We start from the raw sequence: 19755 nt of genomic DNA, 5'->3' as shown, positions 1-19755 counted from the left end.
AGGGCAGGGACTCTCTGTTTTGCTCCCTGCTGTAACCCCGGCTCTGGAAATGGTGTCTGGCACACACAGCTTGCGCGACTAGCGCTCTGCGGAATGAATGGAATGAATGAATTCTGAGCGTCTCCTGCAAGTCAGATGCTGCCGATGGAGTGATGACTAAGCAGTGGCGAGGGCACAGGCTGGTGGGGGAGACAGACGGGGAGCAGATCGTCTCAACTGAGTGGGATCATCTGCGATAGAAAGACGTGTCACACGCTACCGGAGCCACTGAGAGTGCCGGGAGTGTGAAGGGCTTCGCTGGAAGTGTGGAGAGGAGGGACTGTCAAGGCTGGGTTTTGCAGGATGAGTAGGAGTTGGGTAGATGGACACGTGAGGGAAGGCCATCCCAGGAAGGAGGAAGAACGTAAGTAAAGGCGCAGAGGTGTGAAAAAGCTGAGTATGCTTACACAGAAGGAAGGAGTTGATTCTTATTAACAATTTATGTGTGATACAGAATGTCTCATTCAACGCACAATGGTGAGTACCGTGATCATCGCCATTTTAGGATCTTGAAGAAGAATTTGAGAGGCTCCATCCTTTTCTGGAGGCTTCACAGCTATGGGTGACTGAGCTGAGACAGGAACCCAGGGCTGCTGCCTGCTTTTGTCAATAAAGTTTTATTGGCACACTGCCACTCCATTCATGGGGGTACTATCTGTGGCTCCTCCCTGCTACAAAGGCAGAGCTGGGAGGCTGCCACAGGGAGCATGTGACTGCAAAGGCTAAAATATTTACTCTCTGGCCTTTACAGATAAAGCCTGTGGACCCCTGGCCTAGGGCATGGAGAGGGGGGTGGCAGGTAAGTTAGGGTGGGCCGTGCCCCACTAGGAGAGGGACCAGGGAAGGAGGGCCTGGCAGGTCTGGGGAAGAGGGAGGACCAGAAAGAGGGACAGACTTAGCTTCCCATGAGGTGTCTGTGCAGGTGCAGGGAATGGTGAGGACAGGGACTCAGAGCCGCCAAGGCGGAGAGGGCGACCTCCAAGCACCTGCTACCCGAGTGCCTTTGCTAGGCCCAGCTCGTGCCTGGCCAAGGTGGGACCTGGAGACAAAGCGAAGCCGTGGCTCTGTGTACTTGCTCACATACTCGCACACTCATGGAAGACAGGGGAGGGTGTGCAGTGACTGGGGAGAGGAGGAGTCTCCAGGGGCTGGGAGGTTCCTGGTAGCAGGGAGGGGGAAGGAGGTGCCCTCTGAGCCACGCATCTGGGAGGAGCAGGCAGAGTATGCAGAGCAGAGGCTGCAGGAGGGACTGCCGGGCAGCAGGTGCAGCAGGGGCAAGGACGTGGAGGCCCCTCCAGGGCACCGTGATGGGGGAACTGGCTATGTGAGGAGATGTTTTAACTGGGTTGTTTGAGAATGTTTTGCCTGATGCTTCTGAGCAGGGATTGAACAGGCAGAATAGTTAAAATCTGAGGGAGGTCAGGTGAAGGTGTGTGAAGGTGACTTTAAAGGTGAGGCGCATTTCATGACGAGCGTAACGGTGCCAGTGGGCCGCCTGGCTCTCATGCCCAGTCCACATGCCCAACGCTGCCAGCTCAGGGTGCCTGTGGTTGGGCTGGCAAAATTCAGCTGGGCCTCACCAACCATAGGCAGAGTCCAGGAGCCCAGTGGACACAGAGCCCTCCTGCTGTGTGCTTCAAAGGATCCAGCGGGCGAGGACCAAGGGGCGGGGTGGGGAGGACACAGGCCAAGCCAGGGCCCCCAGGCCACCACCAACTCTCCTCCCAGCCAGAGGCTGCCCTGGCCCAGGCTTTCAGCAGGGGCCCCATGGCCTATGCCCTGGAGGCCAAGGGGTGTCCTCGAGACCAACAGGTGCTGAGGGGTTGCCTGGGGACCAGCCAGTGTTACATAGCCATGGAGATGGCTGCTGGCTCCCAGGGCCTTCCCAGCGACCACCTGAGTGACGAGGACCCTTGGGGACAGCCCTCCTGCCACCGCCTTCCCCTAGGCTTGAGAAGGAAAGAGAAATTCTGACAAGAACAGAGTACAAGGCCCATGAGGCTGGGAATGGCAGGATATTTTAAGCGGCATAGGGGGGATTCTGGGTTGCCCTGGAGACGAGCAGGCCCAGGCCTCAGCGGCTGTAGCACAACTGTGCTCTGTGAGAGGCCAGCCCCATGTCTGGGCTCGGGGGCGAAGGGGACCCCTCCATTGTGGGGTCAGTGTGGGAAGGTGGGCGAGGCCGTGGCTGCCCCCAGGGTGGGCAGGTTTTCGTGACTCTGCCCGATCTGTCAGGGAACCCACTGCCCTGTGTTCAAGGTACCATCTTCCCCAAAAGGGGCAGCGGGGACTGAGGACAGAGGCACACCTTCTGAGTCTTCTGCAAGTGTCCCAGGCAGAGCTGGGCAACCAGGCAGGGTCTTGGGAAGGCCCAGTTTCCCAGGAGAACCTTCCTCGGGGACGAGGGATGTGTAGGGAACTGCAGAGAGGAAGCCACACCTGTGGAGGCTTCCTGGGGTCCCACAGGCCAGCCTCACCCAGCATGATAGAAAATGTGCAGAGGGCTGGGCGAGGTGGCTCACGCCTGTAATCCCAGCACTTTGGGAGGCTGAGGCCAGCGGATCATGAGGTCAGGAGTTTGAGGCCAGCCTGGCCAACATGGTGAACACCCATCTCTACTAAAGATACAAGAAATTAGCTGGGCATGGTGGCAGACACCTGTAATCCCAGCTACTTGGGAGGCTGAGGCAGGAGAATCGCTTGAATCTAGGAGGTGGAGGTTGCAGTGAGCCGACATCGCACCATTGCACTCCAGCCTGGGCGCCAGGGTGAGACTCTGTCTCAAAACAAAACAAAACAAAACAAACAAACAAACAAAAAACGTGTAGAGGGAGGGAAGGGGGGAGGCTGAGTACTCCTTTTCCCAGTGCTCACTGGCCCCCAGGTCCACCTCCCCAGACACCATGTGCTGGCCCAACTTAGGTTCTCGGAGCTCTCTCTTCAGTGTGTCCACCCTTCAGGCAGGTGACTGCATGGTCACGCTCTCCAAATCCCACAGCCATCACCATCCTAGTTGCTCACCTCCACAAGTTCCATTCACCTCCCTTGCCCTGGGCACACACTCCTTATGATGTGACCTCAGATCCTGCCACTTGCCATGTTTTCCTGACGCAGGCCATCACCTTCCTCCACAGCCACTGGAGCAGTCAAGGATGGGCAAACTAGACCCAAGCCTGACCCAGGTCTGAGGCTCGGGGACAAGGACCCAGCCAAGCCCAGTGGCAGAGGAGCCAGTCAAGATCCCTGGCTGGGCTCTGAAACCACACACACCTATGTTCACATTCAGGCCTTGCATGGCCTGCTGGTGGCCAGTGGCTCGTTTCAGAGCTCACTCACTGATTCAGCAAATAGTTACAGCATGCCCCTCTCTAGTTGTGAGGATGTAACTGCAGGCAGGGTGAGTGCTGGTCCCCAAAAGATGTGACTGCACCCTAGCCCCCGAAACCCACAAGTGTGACGTGATTTGGAAAACAGCTCCTTGTAGGTGTGACTGAGTTAAGGATCTTGGGGTGAGGAGATCATCCTGGATTTCCCAGGGAGGCCTTAAATCCAATGGTAAGTGCTCTTCTGAGAGACAGAAGAGAAGACGCCGACACAGAGAAGGCCATGAGAGGACAGAGGCAGAGACGGGGCAATACAGCCACAGCCAATGAATGCCGGGAGCCAGCAGGAGGTGGACGAGGCAGGAAGGACCCTCCCCTAGCAACTGTGGAGGGAGCACGGTCCTGCCACTGTGATTCTGGACTTCTGGACTCCTGAACTGAGACAATCCATTTCTGCTGTTCTGAGCCACCCAGTTTGTGGTCATCAGGAGAGTCACCCAGCTTCATTCCATGGCGGCTCCCCGCCACGCACCCCAACACAACCCCCACCCCACCCTCACACCCTTCAGATCCCAGGGACGAAGCAAAGGACAGCACCATCTCCCCGGGGGTGATGTGGCTTCTCCAGAACCACACGGTTTGCCAAGATGTGGTCAGGGCGAGGGACTGAATGTGAAATGGGAACGGAATTCAGCCTCTTCCCTGTGAGAACCTGGGGGTTCTGAAACGTGGCCTCCAGAATCCCAGTTTCTGTGTGAATTTCTTGTACCATGTGTGTTCCCAGGGGCCTGGGGAACCTGTCCCTACCCTCCTTCACCTGGGGCCAAAGTGGGGACAAAACCCTTTCTGAGCCCAAGTCCCGAGCCGAGGGTTACACCCCTCAAGACTCCTGGGACTGCCAGCCCTGCCCGGCCACTCTGGTGGAGTCAGGTCCCACACAGGCTGGGTGCAGCCTCCCAGGGCTTGGAGACCGGCTTCTGGGTGCAGCTGCCTTCACTATTATTTCCCAGCCATGTGGCGCATCCTCCCGTTTCAATGTTAAAATAGAAACAAGTTCAAGGAAGACGCGTTCACCTGCCTGATCTGCCTGCCAGCTTCCTGTGAGGTGGCAGCCCCAACGGCTCTGAAAATGATCCTCATCCATCAGGGTCCCGGGCTTAGCTCTGTGCCCTCTGCACCTGGGACACGCTCGCCCCCAGGTGGCCTTCTTTGGGATCTGCCCAGAGACACGTGCCAGGCACAGGTGGCTGAGTGAGACCTGGCTGAGTTCCCCAGCCCTGCACGCATCTCGCTCCAGACATCCCTGGCCACCTCCATCGCACTGAGTCCAAACCCACATGATACACCCCATTTCTCTCCAGGAGACCGTCTGCAAGGGCTTCCGTGCTCCCCGGTCCTCTAGAGAGGGCAGCCCAGGCCCAGTGGGCAACCAGTACAGGACGGCCAGCCCAGGGCAGGGCTGCAGCCTCAGCTGCATCTGAAAGGCAAGGGTGCTGCTCCTCCCACAGACCCTTCCATCGCAAACATTTTGAGGACAGATGATTCCAGAATGAAGGCTTCTTGGGACCGGTTTTCCCTGCACACAGATGGCAAGGAGGCCCGTCATCTGCAAGAGCTGGCACTTAAATGAAAAGACACTAAGTATATTTGCTAATAAGATTCCAGGGTGAGCACGTGTGACAATGACAAGTGTGAAGGTGCCCTACGGTGAGCTGTGGAGACGTGGGCGGCACACCAGAGTCTGGGCCCAGGCTTCACAATGCCAGGAGCCGGGTGCTGGGCTCGGCAGCTACTGCACCGGCTGGCTGCACGGTGACAAAGCCCGCAAGACGGTGGCAAGAGCTCCCTCGCATATCGCATGGTTGGCTGAAAGCCCCGAAATCTGTCCTGACACCAAAGCAACCATGCATCGCACGAGAGAATCAGCACACGTTCCAGGAGGGGCTTGGCAGCAATGCCACAAGTTTCAAAACTGCTAAGAGATCTGGTAGATGCTCAAGCCTTACAACAACCAAAGCTTCAGAGGAAGCTGCGCGTGGCCTGGCAGAAAGCCGGACGCCCGTAACAACGTGCAGGGAAAGGCGCTCCCCTCTCTCTTCTGTGCACCAACCCCAACCATAAACACTCCGTGGAGGCTGCCTCACAGCCCTGTGGGGCGTTGTGTGTGTTTGCAGGTCACAAGCTGGACGCCCAAGCCTCCGAGCGGCATGCAACGTGGCTGAGACTGCACGGGAAGAGGCTGCCTTCATCGCCCCTCGTGCATGGGGAGCAAGTGCATTCCCAGGGCCCGCCACTGGGAAGCCCCCGGAATCCACAGGGAAGCCCCCAGAATCTACAAAGCTTCCTCATGGTGTTCTGGTCTGTTTGGGCCCAAACTTATCCTACTGTTTCAGCTACCCAAGCGACCAACGGAAGCACAGCCAGCCGCTGGACCCCTCCTGTCTTTCCGCAGTGCCCACTGTACTCGTTCTCATAACCCCCACCAGTCCTGACCCATCTCCAGACTGCGTCCCCTGACAACACAGCTGACTAGCCAGAACGCCCACCTTGCCAGAAGCTGCCCATCTCTTTGGAGGGAAGCAGCAGTTTACAACAAAAGCAGTAAGCAAAGCACCTCGTGGCCTCCAGCCATGTCCATGCACTGCCATCAGCCTGCCCAGGCCCCAGAGGGTTCTGCTGCCCCCTCGAATGGAGATCCAGCCCATGGAGAAAGACAGCAGGGTCACTGGACTCAACTTTTCCATGCAGGGAGGGGGTCTGTAGCCCGACAGAAGGGCCTGTGGTGTTCAGACACCCCTCTGGATTCAGTGAGTAGGGCTGGTGAGTTTCTCCAGCCAAGAAGCTGTGTATCCCATTATCTGGGGGCAGGACACATCCTACTTTACCTCTTGGCCAGTGAGTTAGGCAGGTGGCATGGCTGAGCCCCATCAGGGAGCCTGACCCACCAGCGACCAGCTGAACCTCAGCCGGAGGGCCTAACGGTGGGGATGGAGCATGCGAACTTCGGGGGCACACAAAGCCCAGACACAGACCCGGGGCATCTCCCATCTCCACCCATCTCCACCTCCCCATGGAAAGGAGGAGGCCGGGAGGTGGACAATAAAACAACTGTGTGGAGCAGCTGCTGCCGTGAGGCCAGTCACAGACCCCAGCCTTGACGCCCAGGCTGCCCCACCCTCTCCTCTTGCCCCTGAGGTCTGCCTATGCCCCCGTGGGGAGGGTGTGCGTGCCTGTGCCTTGTCTGGGGAACATCCGGATCATGACCCATGGCTGCTGGGCTCCACCAGATCGTGGGATTTGTCTTGTTCTGGTTTCAGATTCTGAGCCTGGTAAGGTGGGTCCAGGGTCCCACCACCAGCTAGGGTCAGCTGGGCCCCAGGGAGGCTGTGATGGGCTGAACGGAGTCCCTCCAAATTCATACCTGAAAGCCTAACCCCTGCTCCTCAGAATGTGACTGTATTTGGAGGTAAGGTCTTTAAAGAGGTGATTAAGTTAAAATGAGGTCCTGCGACGGGCCCTCGTCCAGCATGACAGTGTCCTTGTAAGACAAGGAGAACCAGACACATGAGGCACCAGGGAGGCATGCGCGGAGGACAGCCAGGTGAAGACAGGCCAGAGCTGCCGCAGAGGATGATGATCCTGAATCCTGGCATTCGGTGGCACACAGGTAGGACATAGAATGCCAGCTCGGCTCCTTCGGCATCAGGAGGCCTTGGACAATCACACAGCCCAGACCAGGGGCCCAGCAGGGGCAGGATTTTTGGGATTGCTCACAGCTCTGACCACAGCACCTAGGACAGACAGTGCCTGCCACAAAGCAGGTGCCCACTGGACACAGGAGGTACCGAACGAAGGACTGAAAGGGCTTCTCTGCCCCTGCAGCCCACATCTGTATGAATGAAAGCCATAAAGGTGGTCCGCAATAGGTTCTCGTGACAGTCCACGAGAAGGGCTCCCTCTGGGGATAGAAACACTGTACGCGCTTGATAAATAAATGCCAGCCCGTTTATCCTGATCTCTGCTCCGTGTCTCTGTGGCCTGAGATTCCCCTAGGCTGGGCCCACCCACCCTCCACCTTGAGTTCCTGAAGCTTCCACCGTCTTTTCTGGGTCTCCCATATCCTCGGTGGTAAACAGGGAGTAGCCGAAGCACCCTCAACCCCTGGGGTTATGGTCAGAGGAACTGGGACTGAAGTCTTCCTGTTGCTTCCCCTCACCCCCTGCCTGGTTTGATAGGCCCCAGCAAGCAGCATCAGCCAGCCCAAGTTTATTTTTAATCATACAATTACCCAGGGTCTTTTGTCACTTAAGCAGTTTAATTGGGGGCTGCAGCACTCCCCTCCCACAGCAGAGCAGCCAGAAGAAGCGTCAGCTGGCACAGCCTGGTAGCAGTGGACAGAGGAAGCCAGTCCTTGAAGCCAGCCTCTCCCCAGAGGCAGTTCTGGATGTCCAAGGCCAGTCTGGTCCTATCCAGCAGATGGGAAAGGGCAGAGTCCCTCACTGAGAGAACGTCCTTGAGCATCTGCAGCCCCTGGCCAGGTGGTGCCCCTGTGTGTTGATCAAGGGGACAAACCATGACTGACACTGATTTGTTGGGCAGCAAGGTGGAGGGGATGAGGTTATCTGTGTTATTTCTTAACTGTTCATCCATTCAACTACTGCTCATCCCGTCTGTCTATCCATCCATCCAATCATCCATCTCATAGACTGAGCTATTGCTCATTGAGCACCTACCTGATATACCTTCTCCCACTTCTGAACTCCCTCAAATTCTCAGAGGTGTTGCCTACCTATCCATCCATCCATGCATTCAACCACCCATGTATCCAAACATTCATGCATTTAACCACGCATCCATCCATCCATCCATCCGTCCATCTGTCCGTCCGTCCATCCGTCCATCCATCCATCCATGCATCCATCTATCTATCCATCCATCTAACCGTCCATCTGTCCATCCGTCCATCCATCTATCCATCCATCCATCCATGCATCCGTCTATCCATCCATCCATGTATCCAACTATCCATCCAGCTATCCACCCACCCACCCATGCCATACATTCATTCACTGTTCATTGAGCACCAACAGGCATCTTCTCCCACCTTCAGACCCACTTAGCTTCCAGAGGCATTGCAGTCACTCATCCATCTGCCCACCCATCCACCCCACATATCTGTCTGTACCTCACTGAGCAACTACCAATTACCTTCCCCCACTTTCTTAGAGGTGGTGCCTACTCATTGTTCCCAGCTGCCTGGGTACCCTCTGTGTCCTCCCTAGGCCCCTGGCGTACCCCCTGCCAGGTTTCCAGCCTCCTCCCCACCCTCTGCCTCACCATAACTTCAGTGGTCGATACCTCCTCAGAGAAGGAAGGAAACTAACAGAAGACCTACTATGTATTGGGCACACAGGCTGCCTCTGTTTTCTCATTAAGCAGTCATCACACGTCCATAAGGGACCATCCTACTTTTCTAAGAAGACACAGCTGGCAAGGAGTAAGGAACAGAAGGCATATTTAACTCTAGATCCAGGATTCCTTCTGCTGCCCCCAGCAGTCACACAGGAAGCAGCCCCCATGTTGGTGGACCCTGAGAAGTGTTAAGAGTCAGTGTCCAGAATTCCAGATTCCCACCCGGTTCCCGCACTGCCCCAGCTAAAGGACTGCTCTCTTCCGAGTCCCCATCTCCTCATCTGTAAAATGGAGTAATGAAAACCACTCGCAAAACAAAACATTAGGTACGTTGGCTGTCCACCTGGCAAACTCCAAATTCTGACAGCTTCCAACCTCTGGAGGCCACTGCCCTGTCCCTGAGTCCACATCCCCTGTAGCCTCATGGGCCAGGGAAGCAGACAGCTTGCAGTCCTCTATGAAGCAAAGCCCCTTCTTTCTCCTTCCGTTGGTAATCTCCTATTCATCCTTCAAAACCCAGCTGGACTGTCACCCACTCTGGGAGGTCACGGCTCTCCAGACCCTATTGTCTCTTGATTTCTACCGACTGCTCTTGAACCCACAGGGGGAAGGAAAAGGGCCTGCCCCTCAGGCCACTGCACAAAGTAGACCTTTGGAATGCTTTTTCAAAAGCATTATTTCTCTGCCTAGGTCCAGGACAATTCTTGGCAGGTTTCTCTTACTAGGAGTACCCAGGCCAAGCACTGAGAGGGATGGGGAATCCTAAGCAGTCATCACACATCCATAAGGGACCATCCTACTTTTCTAAGAAGATACAACTGGCCAAGAGTAAGGAACAGAAGGCGTATTTAACTCCAGATCCACAGTCACAGCCCAGTTCATGCCAGCCCTCACCCGGCTTTGCCATCCCATAATCCAGCACTTCCCCGCATGACAGAGAGGCAGGCCCAGGACGTGGAATGAATGTCAGCACTAATCCATTTAGGCTCAAAAGGAGGCGGATCCAGAGCTCTCCATGCACAGCCACCCCACTGGGCAGCGTGGCTCACTGGCTGCCGGAGATAAGAGGCAAGGGGGGCGGCCTGGAGCGCACGGACGGCCACTCCCTGCTGGGGGTAGGGGCCGGAGTATCCCTGCACAGGTGTGACCAGCGCTGATAAAGGCAATGGAATACAGTTTGCCACGGGCTGAGAGTAGAAAATTCACGCCTCTGATGCCTTACACATATTTGATAAGCTGACTCTTGGCCTCGCGTCCTTGGACATCTCGCATCTGGAATTCTGCAGAAGCTTTGTGCGTATTTTGCTGAACACACCAGGTGGCTGCAGTGCTGATGGGATCTGAGAGGGGATCAGAACCTGGGGCGGGGGGCACCCGAGGACCAGCGTGCATCTGCCCGGTGTGAGCAGTGGGGATACAGAGGCACAGGGTGGGGGCTGGAGGGGAAACCCACGGAATGATCGATAACAGCACAGCCAGGAATGCAGGAGCTGCAGGAGCCAGAGCCGCCGGATGCTAGGGGCAGCGCTCCAGCTGCGCATCTGTGTGCCCCCCAGTTCATATATTGGGGCCCGAATCCCCGGTGTGAGGGTGTCTGGAGGTGGGGGCTTTGGGCGGTGATTAGGGTTGGAGGAGTTCATGGGGATGGGCTCTGGTGATTAGTGCCTTTGCGAGGAGAGACACCAGTACCCCTTGCCCCCCAGTGGGAGCAAATGGCACGAAGGCTGCCGTCTGCACACATGAAGGACTTTCCAGCCTCCAGGGGGCTGAGAAACACTTCTGTTTGAGCCATGCAGTCTAGAAGATTTTTGTTACAGCAGCCTGAGCTGACTCAGGAGGAGACGTGATTCCTACTAGGACTTTATTCATCAACATTTACTGCACACACACACCGGACGCTTTGGGATAAGCACACAGCTACAGAACAGCTTCTCCATAGGGTGACAACAGCAGTTACCCTACACATAGGGGCCAGGAGAGCGCTCCCAGGAAGTTGCTCTGTGTCCCCCTCACCTTCTCCAGCCTCCTCCAGGCGGGATCCTTAGATCCTGGTGCACTCTGACCAGCTCCTACATCCCTGCCCACCAATTCCTGTAGATTCAGGCTCCAAAGCCTCTTTCTCCCTCAGGTCTCCTTCCCTCCTTTCCTACCGGGCTGCTGTGACATCCCCGGATGGCTCTTTGTGGCTCCGTGAGGCCCTGCCAAACCCTCGGGGTCCTCTTCCTAAGACCCCGTCTGCTGCACCTCCTTCTGCCTGCAGAGTCTCAGCTGCTCCTTCGCCCAAGCCCTCAGCCCCACACCTGGTCTCACCCTTCCCTCCGGGTCTAACCCCAGCTGGGCATCCCGGGCCACACTTCATGCAGCAGCCACCCTGAGCTGCCACCAATGTGCGGCTGCAGGCCCCTGGCTCCTACCCAAGGGGAGGAAAGTAGAGGAACCAGGAACAAACAGAGCCCACAGGGTCACGTTCACACATCTGGCAAGTCACCACCCCCATGGCTGAGGCTTTAGCTCAAGGCCCAGGGGGGGTCTCTGGCCTCCCCCAGAAAACTCCTGCCCTCGTGGGCTCCCAAGTGGGGTTGGGCGATCAGATCCCTGGGAGGTCTTTCCATGACTGCAGTAGAGGCTGGTCACACCCTGCAGCAAGCATCACTGAGACCCACGTGGGGAACTCTGCCAGGCCCTCCTTCCCCACCTCTGAGTGCCCTCTCTGTGCTCTGCTCTGTGAGCCTGCAGCCGGGCCTGGCTGTGCTCCCGATGTCCTGGGGAGTTCTTGCTAGGATCTTTCTATGGGAGGAACGAATGAACCCAGAAGGCTGGAAGAGGGTAGGCAGCTTCCTTCCTCCTCCTTGCTCCCTTCTGAGTCCCTCTAGGGCAGCCCACAGTGGCTCCGGCGGTCCTGGCATCTCTCTGTGGACCCACTGCCCGCCTGGCTGTGCCCCTGCAGCGGTGACTGTGGTGGGGGAATTGTGATGGCTGGGGACCAAAGTACCACTGTTCCTCCAAGCACTAGGACGTCGCAGAGCCAGCCAAAGTTTCTTGGGGCCAATAGCCCTGGGCTGTGGGAGCCCTGGTTGGGCCACACCCCACCTCAGGCATCTGAGGGGCCCCCGGCTGCACCCCTGCAAGCCCTGAGCTTGGTCAAGCGCACAGGCCACCTCTTGAGTGATAAGCACTGTCTTGCTCCCAACCAAGGCGTGAGTCCAGGTAGCTACTTCCCCCATCCCGGGCAGTGGCAGCTGCGCCCTGCAGCCCTCATGTGAGAGTGAATGCACAAGAGGACAGACACCACAGGGGGCACCAGCGCCCCAACCCAGCGTCTGCGGCAGCACCAGGGAGCCAAACAAACCTCTCAGCAAGCCGTCCCCAGCGGCCAGGACTTCCCCATCAAGGATTGTCATTTTCACCCCACCTCCAACTCAGGGTCAACCAGAGAGAGCCACATCTGCCCCCCGCCACCAATGACTCAAGGCCCCAGTGCTAGTGAGCCCTCCCTTTCTCTGCTATAAAGCTTTTCCCTCACTGCCTGCCTTCGAGCCTCTGCCTCATGCAAGTGGCAGGGCCCAGCTGTCTTGCCAGAGCAAGCTCGTGACACCCAGCCTCTGCTTGCTCCCAGTTGGGTGGTCTCCATGTATTTCCACGCCAGCCCTGGGTACCCACATTTCTCATCTATCACCCTCCCTGGGTTGAAACACCTGTGTCTCAGGCCTGGGGCTCACAGTCCCTCAAAACAAACCTCCGGGCCTCCGTCCTCTCCTCCTGCTACCTTGAAAACACAGTCTTGGCTGTTTCCCTTGGCTCTGTCCCGCCCCTGTGAGTGGTCCTGCCACCGTGGTGGCTACCCTTGGCATGTCCTGCCCTGCACTGGCCTGGCCTGAGGGAAGCCCAGAACTCAAGAGAGCCCCAATCCTCTCCTGGGAGAGTGGGTCTCGTGCAGAGTAAGCTTGGACAGGTAGAGCTGCTTGGAGCTGGACTGGCCTCCGCCTGGCCCAGGGTCTGCCTCCTACTTCTGTGAGCTGTCCCACTCCCTGCCTCACCCAAGCTGTCCTGGGGTCACCCGCTGCCTCGGAAGGTGCAGTCTTGGTGGGAAACACACTGCTAAGCACGCAAAAGCAACTGCGGCTCAAAAGGAGGCCTTGTGCCTCAATCCGCCACGCCTGAGACCTCGAGTAAGCGTTATTCCTTCATCCGTGTTCTTCACAGTGTCCAAAAAAGGCCTCGGATATGAAACCGTTTGGGTGCATTTATGGAGAAGGCAGCTGAGCATGTGCGTGCTGCACCCTCCTCCTCCAGCCTCCAGCCAACCCGACCGCAGCCTGGGGCCTGGGGGCTTTCACGGGAGTTACTGAAGGGGGAAATCACAGAGGTGCTGACCCGAGACAGGGCTGAGGACCTGCTGGGTCAGAATCTCACACCCAGGCTTCAAAGGTGACTCTGGCACACTTCAGGAGGCCATGAACTCACCTGGCATATCTGGGGGCGGAGCCCAGGGCTGGGTAGCATGCTCAGCCTTACCTGCAGCACAGAAGCAGCCTCTCCTACCACACTCTCCCACCTCTCCAGGACGGGGAAGGCTGGGCCTCCCTTCAGGGTGGGGTTTGCAGGGTGCCCCATGCTCACAGCCCCCGTCTCCCTGCTGCTTTCAGGGTCACCCCTAGGAGGCGCAGACGGGAGCCTCTGGGTCTGGTCCCTGTCCTCCATCTTGTTGCTCCCCCTTGGTCATCAGCACTTGCAGGTGGCCTTGGGTGACTCTTCTGTGTCCCCAGGCACGTCACGACCTCCCACCTCAGCTCCTCTATACCCCAATGCCCCCACACTTGGGGGAGGGCTCTGCCCCACCCTTCCCATCCCAGCCTCAGGTCTGGGCTCTCCAGATCTCTCTGCTGCTGCCCCTGGGGATGAGGGTGGCTTGTCTGCTTCCCTCTACCGCTGTACTCCCCTCCCTCCACCCGTACAATCTCTTCCTGCTCAGTCTCTTCCCCTGGCTCATCCATGGTCCCCACAAGTGACTGGGGACTGGGCTGCATGGGGACAAGCCAGAGGTGGTGAGACTCCGCTTGGGTTCACAGAGGTAGAAGATTGAAGGGCTGGGTGGGGTACACCCCCCTGAAGTGGAAACCAGTGGCAGAGCTTGCAGCAAGTGCACGGGGAGGTGGCAGGTGGGGAGGTGGGGCTCAGCGCTGTGCTTAGCACTGCCCTGCTCTCCAGAGCTGGCCCTGGAGCCCTGGGCAGCGGGGATGGGAGAGACCCTGGCAGTTAGCAGCTGGCTACCCAAAGAACACAGTCCTGTTTTCTGCTGGTGGAAAAGTCCCTTCATGGTCTGACATTCTCTGGCTCCTAATCAACCAAGGCCAGGAGCCATGGGGGCCGTGCTTCCTTGTCACATCCTGGCAGGACAGCTGAGTAATTGAAGACTGACTTACAGACCAGTGTTGGGATTTGGAAGCTTGTTTCCAAGGCAGCCTTTAGACCTGGCACTGCTGGTGGCCACTGGGCTTGCACTGGAGATGGCACTGTTTGGGTGGGGCTGACCTGGCCCTCCCTCCACGTCCCCAGGCCCCAACTCCATGCTGAGTAGCAGAGACAACAGCATGTGTATGCACATGAGTATGTATATGTGTGTGCATACATGCTGCACATATGTATAGTGTGCATACATGTGAATAGGCATGTGTGTGCATGTATGCCACATGGTACATGTATTGCAGTATGCACGTTTGTGAGTGTCCATGTATGCATGCATGCTGCATATGCATGTTGTGTGCATGTGTGTGTCCACATGTGGGCATGCATGCTGCATGGTGCCTGTATGTGCAGTGTATTGTGCACACATGCACATATGATGTACATACAGCACACAGGTGTGAGCACATGTGTGTGCACATATGTGAATGTGTGTATGTATACATGGAAAATACTAAATGTTAGAGGAAAAAAGAGAGGGAAGGAGGCAGGAGATTGCACTGCTATATGGAACAGTGGAGCAGAAACTGGGTTATCTTGTCCAACCTATACACTTCCTAGTCAGGAAAACTAAAGAAGTCATATGACTTGCCCGAGGTCACACAGCAGAGAAGGAACCTGGGTCTTGGTTCCCAGTTCATTTCTCAGCCCACTGCACCACACTGCCTGGAGGCTCTTCCTGTTCCCAGGAACTCTGAGCTGCCCCCAGGACACCTACTGCAGACAAACCATGCACTGAGGTGGCCTTGCCCAGATGTAAGTCACCGAGAGACACTGCTGTTCCGAAAGCCACCAGTGCCGCAAGTGCCCCGTGGATGGAATCCCCAGACACAAGGTCCTTTTGGCAAGAGTGAGCAAGTCAAGGGTGAACACCCACTAACCAGAAAAGGGGACCGTTCCCTGCCCGTCCCCATAACTATGGTGGGTGCCTGGCTAATGTCTGGTGCTCCCTGGAGGGACTGCTGGCAGGAGGGCAGGAAGAGACACTCCCTAGAATCAGGGAGGGCCAGTGCCCAAAGGGGGCCTCGTCAACATCTAGTCCATCAGCTCCCAATGACCTCATATCCAACCGTCCACCTTTAAAATAAACATTTTCTAATGCTGCCCCTATGTTGCCAGGAAATACAATTCACAGATATTAGAAACTTTCGATATACCCACCCCCAATATAATTCCTTCTAACTGTTAAGGTGCAGACAAACCAAAAGGACACTGTTTAAAACACGACTGTCTGCATCTCCATGTGAAATGCTCGCAGCTATACAGATGGAGTGACCGTGAATGTGAAAACCACTAGTGCAGAATAAGCCGACGACCCCCTCCCACCAGTCCTGCTGCTTAACAGTGAAGTGGAGAAAAGCTCTTGGAAAACTTTCAAATTAAAAGCCAGCACTGGAGAGCGCTGCTGTTAAGATGCTGCAGAACCTCCTACTGACAGCAATCAGAACACTGCACAACAGAAACAGCAACAAATCTCCCCATCGCACACACAGTGACCTGAGGGTTCCCAAGAGTAAATGAGAGCAGTCGGATGGACTCAGGCATTCGTTTGCATTTTAAGGGCGCTTTGTCCTGAGGGCTTGCTGCAGACACACAGCCATGTGGCACAGGCAGCTAAAACTCCAGGACAGCTGCCATCTTTCAGGCTGAAGGATTCAGGGGAAGAAATGCAGGCAACTGTAGGGGAACTGGGGAGTGAGAGGAAAGCCCTGGAGGGAGAAAAGCCGGAGGAAGGGAGTCCCCAGTTCTGGGTGTGCATCAGCAAAGGTCCCAGGCTGATGCTGAATCATGCATGTGTAGGACAGGCCCGAAGGAGTGGAGCAAAAGCTTAAATGAGTTATCTGAGGCTTTAACCACTGAAGGCAAGATGGAGCTTCCAGTCTGAGTCTAATCATAGTAACTGTCAGCTCAAACAAATCACAAACATTCTCCAGAGGAATATATCAGAACCCACAATCTACACAAGGTAATACTCACAATATCAAGCAAACAATCCAAAATTCCTGGGAAAATACGACCCACTCTCAAGAGAAAAGACAAGAGATAGCAGGCTTGAGATGATGCAGATGCTGGAATTAGGAGGCAATGACTTTAATGCCACTATTGTAAATATTTCAACAAGGAAAGGTAAATGTGGTGAATTTTTTTTTTTTTTTTTTTTTTTTTTTTTTTTTTTTTTTTTTTGAGACAGAGTCTTGCTCTGTCACCCAGGCTGGAGTGCAGTGGTGTGATCTCGGCTCACTGCAAGCTCTGCCTCCTGGGTTCATGCTATTCTCCTACCTCAGCCTCCCGAGTAGCTGGGACTACAGGCGCCCGCCACCGCGCCCCGCTCGTTTTTTGTATTTTGAGTAGAGACGGGGTTTCACTGTGTTAGCCAGGATGGTCTCCATCTCCTGACCTCGTGATCTGCCTGCCTCGGGCTCCCAAAGTGCTGGGATTACAGGCGTGAGTCACTGCACCCAGCCAAACATTTTCATAAATAGGAACCAAATGAAAATTTTAGAGTTGAAAAATACAGTATCTCAAAAAATCCAACGGACAGCCTTAGTAAGATAAAGGTGACAAAGAAAAGACTCGAGGAACTCGACAAATCAATGACTTTTGTCTAATGTGAAGAAGAAAGAAAAAAAGACTGAAAAAAAAAGATAGTGTCAGGGTTCCAAAGGACAGTATTACAAAAAATTTAAGGATTGGATAATCAGAGTCACAGAGAATGAGGCAGAAAAAAATATTTTAAAAAATAATAAATAGAAACTTCCCGAATTTTATGAAAGAAATGAATGTACAGATTCAAGAAGCTCAGCAAAAGCAGTTCTAGTTCCAGGGTAGATGGAGTACACACACCACACTCTGTTTCCCTAGTTAAGGCAGCTAGTAAACCCGGACAGATGCCGTTGTCTGTGGACGCTGAAAAATAAAGAGTAGCAGGCAAATTGGAGAAGAAAAGCAGACTTCCATGTACCACTAAAGAAGCTGTGAGTTTTTTGACCCAGCCATCCCATGACTGGGTATATCCCCAAAGGATTATAAATCATGCTGCTACAAAGACACATGTACACGTAAGTTTATTGTGACACTATTCACAATAGCAAAGACTTGGAATCAACCCAAATGTCCATCAGTGACAGACTGGATTAAGAAAATGTGGCACATATATGCCATGGAATACTATGCAGCCATAAAAAAGGATGAGTTCGTGTCCTTTGTAGGGACATGGATGCAGCTGGAAACCATCATTCTCAGCAAACTATCCCAAGAGCAGAAAACCAAACACCGCATGTTCTCACTCATAGGTGGGAACTGAACAATGAGATCACTTGGACACAGGAAGGGGAACACCACACACTGGGGCCTGTCGTGGGGTGGGGGAGGGGAGAGGGATAGCATTAGGAGATCTACCTAATGTAAATGACGAGTTAATGGGTGCAGCACACCAACATGGCACATGTATACATATGTAACAAACCTGCATGTTGTGCACATGTACCCTAGAACTTAAAGTGTAATAATAAAAAGAGAAGCTATGAGTTTCCCATTTTTTCCCTTGGGGTGTCACTTGACTGGGACTCAAAGGTAGCCTGAAAGTCACATGTGAATAACAAGTGTGGATAAAAAGAGCTTCAAGGAAAGGGAGCCCCAGGGTTCAGAGCGCATGGGAGATCTTCCCTTTCATTCTTTATTGCATTTTCTCCCATCCACAGCCTCAAGCAATCCTATGGTGGTGGAGGCTGGGCAGGCACCTAAAACTCTGGAGGAGGGGGATCCTTCTTTCTGGCCAGAGGAGCTGTGGTCCACATACGTGGAGGAATCTCCTTTGCTTTTGGCCTCTCTCTCTTTTTCTGCCACTTGACCATAGATGAAGATCCATGTGCAGTAAGTTTATGGCAAAGCAGGCAAATTAAGGTCCCAGTTTTTCATCCACAAGCCTGATAAAGAGGTCTCCATGGACATGGAAAATGTCAGGAAGACTGTAGTAAGGAGGGAGCAGAACAGGGATCATGTGAAGCGGTGGATGAACTTCTAGGCTCAGCTCCAAGTTGTGCACAGGTGGATCTGACCTTAAACAGCATATCAATGATATGGAGAAAAGAACTAAGAGATAACAACCACCACCATCTCCAAGCTTGGCCAGTGTCTGTGCACACGTGGGGCAGATCTCAATTGCAAGCAAAGGGCTTCGAAGCTCATTTGACACTGGAAAGACAACTCATAAAAGTCCTATAAAAGGAATTTGGGACTTGATCTCAACCAAGTGCTCAAGTTAGCCTTTTCCATCAGGTTTAATCAAGACCCAGAGTATCTTAACAAAATATTCCAAACGTCCATGATACAGGCTTCATTTACTTGGCATACCAAGAACTAGAAATACGCCACCTCTCAAGGGAAACAATATAAATGAAAAAAAAAAATTACTAGATGTGTCAAAAGCAGAATGTAGAGAAGACAGAGCAAAAAATAGTGACCGTGAAGACAGATCCTTAGAAATTATCCAATCTGAACAAGTGGGAGAGAAAAGCACATAAACTTAATGAATTCAAGAAACTCTATGCATCCTAAACAGGATTAACTCAAAAAATCCATTCCCAGACATGTCAAAATCAAATTGCTGAAGACTAAAAATGAAAAAAATATACACTGAAAGCAGCTAGAGAAAAATGACACACTTCATACAGAAGAACAACCATAGGAATGACTGCAGATTCCTCATCTGAACCATGGAGGTCAGAAGGAAGTGGAACCGTATTTTTAAAATACTGCAAATGCAGGATTCTATACCCAGCGAAAATATCCTTCAGGAATAAAGGTTAAATCAAGACATTTTTAGATGACGCAAAACCAAGAACATCTGTGGCCAGCAGGCCAACTTTAAGAGGAGTGCCAAAGGTAATGCTTGGAATGGAATGTACAAGAAACCAGAGAGAACCTTTGAAAGTCAGGAATAAAGGAAGTACAGACAAAATGGGCAATATCTTTTAATAGACTATACTTCACTTCTTACATTCTTGAAAATATCTATGGTGGTTGAAGTAAACATTATTATACTTTATGACAGTACCTTCAATATATGTGAGTTTAATACACGTGATAGCTACACCATAAAAGGGAGAGAATAAAGTGATCTATATGGTGGTAAGGTTTCCACGTTCTACTTGTAGTGGTAAAGCATTAAGTAAACTGTGAAAAGCTACATATGTGTATTGAAATCCCAGACTAAACACTTTAATAAAGAAAAAAAAAGTGGCCAGGCGCAGTGGCTCATGCCTGTAATGCCAGCACTTTGGGAGGCCGAGGTGGGCGGATCACGAGGTCAGGAGATGGAGATCATCCTGGCTAACATGGTGAAACCCCATCTCCACTAAAAATACAAAAAAAAAAAAAAAATTAGCCAAGTGTGGTGGCAGGTACCTGCAGTCCCAGTTACTTGGGAGGCTGAGGCAGGAGAACAGCGTGAACCCAGGAGGCAGAGCTTATGGTGAGCCAAGATCGTGCCACTGCACTCCAGCCTGGGCGACTGAGA

At 53.9% G+C, this 19755-nt stretch overlaps 1 protein-coding gene across 2 annotated transcripts in view; it reads right to left on the bottom strand.

The window, feature by feature from the left end:
• The window catches only part of SHANK2 (SH3 and multiple ankyrin repeat domains 2), a 679458-nt gene that overhangs the window by 269317 nt on the left and 390386 nt on the right, over positions 1-19755 (bottom strand). The gene's annotated exons all lie outside the window — the stretch shown is intronic.

Source organism: Rhinopithecus roxellana, chromosome 15, assembly GCF_007565055.1.
Source record: "Rhinopithecus roxellana isolate Shanxi Qingling chromosome 15, ASM756505v1, whole genome shotgun sequence".
Lineage (NCBI taxonomy): Eukaryota > Metazoa > Chordata > Mammalia > Primates > Cercopithecidae > Rhinopithecus > Rhinopithecus roxellana.
The sequence above is the reverse complement of the archived record's forward strand: the minus strand, read 5'-3'. Positions and strand labels throughout refer to the sequence as shown.